General features: G+C 28.9%; 1 pseudogene; it reads left to right on the forward strand.

Annotated features, from left to right (window-relative positions):
• Positions 1-511: 511 nt before the first annotated feature.
• Positions 512-4,574, forward strand: LOC125847216 (NAP1-related protein 1-like; annotated as a pseudogene).
• Positions 4,575-4,811: the final 237 nt, after the last annotated feature.

Consider the following 4,811-nt stretch of genomic DNA (forward strand, 5'->3'; position numbering starts at 1 on the left):
CTACATTGGGATAAGAAAAGTAACACATATTATTAAAAATTTACATAAAAATACTATAAATTACAATAATCAAAAGAAGTAACATGTAATATTTTATTTGAAAATTACGTAGAAAGTATTGTAAATCTCAATAATTAACAACATTTGATTGACTCTCTATTTGTGCTACATACATTGGGACAAGATAAGTAATATATATTATTTAAAAATTACATAAAAATACTATAAATTACAATAATTAACAACTTAAAATATTTAAAAATCATATTAAAAGTTAATAGACTATCTAAATTCTATCAATATCACATAAAGTGAGACAAAAAATAATATATATTGGGCCCGTGCTAGCACGGGCACTTGTGTCTATTAAAACTTATAATCGACAACTTTTCCAAGTTTTTTCTTTTAATTAAAACGATATGTGTTTTCGATTGTGATGGTAAATGAGATGTGTATGATTTGTTTTAATTTTGAGTACAAATAAAATTTTTCTTTGCATATATTATTTTTAATGGGTGAAAGGTAAATATAATTCTAAATATTTTTATAGGGATATATTTATTGAAAAAGTATAACGAAGGACAAATCCAATTTCCTTTTATAGTAGAAAGACAAATATCACTCTTTTTTATTGAAGAGTAAAATTTTATTAAATTAATATTCGGTAATTAATAATCTCTTTAAGATAATATTTCTTCTGATCCCGATTTTGACCAATGAAAAAAATCACTCATTTAAATAAGATAATGAAATAAATATATTTTTAGAAGACCCCTATAGAAATATATGATTCAATTAAAATTTCTTAAGACAATTTAGTGAAATATGATTCTATTCTGTTTTTTTTTTTGTTAAAATTTAAATCTAGTTGAAGCTCATCTTTAACTTTTCTTATTGCATAAAAAAATTTCAATTTTGTCTTTATGAATTGTACCTTAAAATTGTGAAGAGTTGTTGATGCGATAAGTGTTTCCTTACATATAACTAGTTCCAAATGTTATTGTATCATCTTGAAGATTGATGTATTCATTGTATTTTGTGTATAATAAATTTAGTTTTATATGGAAATTCAATAAATATGATACATAAATCACTAAGATACAATGATTTTGATGTAATCAAAATTAACCTTCATTGAATTTCAAAACACTCTTTAAATTAATAAATATTAGTTTGTTGATTAAAGAGGAAATACATAATTACCCCATTCAACTATAACACATTTTTTAAAAAGACACTCAAACTTTACAAGGGTCCTACTATCCCATTGAACAATTTAAAAGTGATATAAATATCCCATTTTTTGGTCAATTCCACTTATAAGAAAGAAAGTGAATGCACGCACCAATTACTGCTTGCCACATGTCAATTTTATATAATTTTCTATTCTTTATTTTTATTTATGTTTTTTTCTTTCTTTCTTAGTTTTAATTAGATATTTTCATTTCCTTCTTCAATTCTGCTTAACCTCAGCCTTTGGTCTTCTTCGCTGGGTCTTCTTAGCTGACAATCTTGTTGTCACAACATCATTTTCATTTTGTCTATCACTAAATCAAAATTGAAATTGAGAAATCAAATCCGCTATCAAATTAATTTTTTTCAAATTAAAATTTCTTTTTGTGATTTTAGCATTGATTTTTGCTCTAAATCAATATGGGTTGTATTTGAAAAAAACATAAATTCTCTCTTCAGGCTCAGATGAGATAATTTTAGGTTGGTTTGAACATTATTTTAGCCCCGAAATTGATCAGAAGTCACTTGAAATATGATTTTTTCTTTGACGTTGCATCATTTTTCCGGCGCTTCTCACCCCCGCCGGTCTCACCCCGCCGACCAAAAGGAGTAGAAATTTAAGGATGAAACAATAAATCTTTCATCGTCGCTATCACAAAGGAAATCAGCTAGTTGTCAATGGATTTTTTTGCCGATGACCAAATTAAAAAGGGATTTTATTGATGGATTGAGATTGTGTTATTCAGTTACAACTGAATCTCTATTAAAATTCAATTTGAATGGAAAACGAAAGGAGAAAGAGAAAGAAAAAGAAAAAAAAATCTCGAAGCCATTGTCTCCTTCAATGGACAATGGTGAAGCTTAGGAAGGAGAAGAAAGAAAAAAAAAATTAACACTAAAATAAAAGATTATTTATATATTTAATAAAAAATATTGCAAAAAAAAGATTAATCATATATTTTTTTAGTTTTCACGCTCTACAGGTGAGTGTTAAACACTCTCTGTATTAAATTCCAAAAAAGGGTTCAATAATTTCACTTTAAACTAGTTTAGGGGTGTATTAGGACCCCCGCAAAGTTTAAGTGTCTTTTTCAAAAATGAGTCATAGTTTAATGGGGTTTCTATGTATTTTCTCTTGATTAAATAGTATTTCTACAAAATAATACTATTTTATGGTACCACTTATATTAATTTAGTGAGATTTTCCAGTATATACGGTTAGGAAGTTGGTAAATATTGCCTTTGCCCTCTATAACTCCTATGAGAAACAATATATTCATTTCGTTCATTCTTATTTGTCCATTATTCTAAAAATAAAATTTTATTTTATTTATTGCTTTTAATATTATTCTTTAAATTATTTTTCAAGATCTAAAACTAAATTATCAATTAATATGAATATTATGATAGTTTTTTTTTTTTTTTTGTATTAATCACTACTACTATGTTTCAAGAGAGGTGTACAGTAAAGCAAACGAATAAAAGTGACGGAGGGGGTAATAAGTATTGAGATTGGGATTTGACAAATTGATACAAGTATATCATGATCTTGTTTGGCGAGAAATGTAGTACAATCATTACTATTGACTTTTCCTTTGGTTGGGATTTTTGAGTTACTCTTTTTTCTTTATATTATATGCTTAATTAAAAAAAAAAATGGTATTCTTTACTCCAGAGTGTTGGTTTTGTGGAAGAAAAAAATGGAGGTGGCAGAAGGTTGTCGGATAGAAGAAAAAAGCAAAAATAGATCATTTGAATGGGAATTTGATATAAAAAGCAAGGCAAAAAATATTAGGAAATCATAAAAACACAATTATTCTCCAATTTAAATTCCAATGGGTACGTTGTTGTTGTTAAAGAGCTTACGAATTCGAAAACTATTCACGACCCTTGTTCTTAAGATTCTCAACAAGGTATATATCATTATCAATATCTCTTTTCTTTAATTTATTTAAATTTAAATAAATAATTGTCTCTTTTTATTGTATGCACTAAATTGAATTACTAGTATTATTATTTTTAGAAATATGCTTGTGAACAAGAGTTATTGAATAAGATTTGGAATTTGAAGATGGAACATATGAATCTGATTACAGATGCACGTGCTGATTTGAACAATGTAAGATAATCTTATTACAAATTTGAACAACGTAAGAGTTCATATATACTTAATAAGTTACACAACATTTTTTTGCTTCCAAACACAAAATTACTCCTTACTTATTAGTTTAATTGAAACTGCATAATTAACTACACAGAGAACAAATCGTGAGAGTAATGAATTGTCAATAAAGACGGGGGAATGACAAACGGAAGAATAAGAGGAGAAAGATAGAGAAATTAGTCGAGTATGATGAAAACAACATTATTGATCATGATGGAGTTAAAAGATTGCAAGAGTAACAAGAGAAGTTGGAGAAGATTAACAAAGAGGCGAGGGGTGAGTTGCTGAAAGTTGGACAAAAGTACAATCGGATCCGTCAACTGGTCTATGAGAAGAGAACAAATGTTATTAAAGATATTTCTGGCTTCTGGTCGACAGCTTTCCTGAAGCATCACGTACTTGGTGAGCTTGTATGTAATGAAGAGGACCGCAAAATTTTTGAGTTTCTAAGCTCAATCAAAGTGGAACTCTCTCGAGATGTCAAATCAGGTTATACCATTATCTTCAATTTTGATTCAAATGAATATTTTGAGAATACAAAACTTTGGAAGAAGTTTGAGCGTACTAAAACTAGTGCATCGCCTATACAATGGACACAAGGCAAGGGAGTTGATGAACAAAGCTTCTTTAAGCGGTTCAGTGAAGTTGATAAAAGAGATGAAATCGGTGAGATGATCAAGGATGAATTGTGGTCCGATCCTCTCATTTGTTTTCATCATGAGGCAGACGTAGAAAATGTGGCAGGGAAGATGAGGTAGTGAAGGACACTGAAGATGAAGAATAAGATGGTTAGAGGTTGGGTCCAGCTTGTTATTCACATGCCTTAGAAATGGTTTTGTACAATTCACAAACTTTACCCCAGGGGCACTCGAATGTTTGCAGAACGTCTACCAAAACACTAGAATGCAAGGAACATATATACACTACCCAAACACTAGAATGCAAAAATCAATGTGACTCTTAACCTTCAGCATCTACTTGGACCTTTTGTCTCATTGGATTTAAATTGGCCCATCTTCATGTGAGTTTACCTGAGTATGTTTGATAATTTGGTATTAATCTGCTGCAGTCATGGGTACAACTTTCTTTTGTTTAAAGGTATATATGAAATTTTTATCTCCATATTTGTAATTACTCAAATCACAGAAAGGTTAGTACAGCAGTTCATTGTCCGTTTATTCAGGCTAGGCCATTGTAATTCATATCTGTGATCTCATCTCCTTAGCAAACTAACTAATACGACTGCTTAATTAGTTCATGCTGAGCTTGCTACAGATTGATCTGAGAATGGACTAAATTGTAGCACATAATTACAAGTATTTCTAAAGGTTCTTTATGTATTGTTTACCTTACATTCATGCAGTTTATTATTTAATATGATTTTTCACACATAAATCAGGTTATAGTTTCTCAT

This window comes from Solanum stenotomum, chromosome 12 (assembly GCF_019186545.1).
Source record: "Solanum stenotomum isolate F172 chromosome 12, ASM1918654v1, whole genome shotgun sequence".
Taxonomy (NCBI): Eukaryota; Viridiplantae; Streptophyta; class Magnoliopsida; order Solanales; family Solanaceae; genus Solanum; species Solanum stenotomum.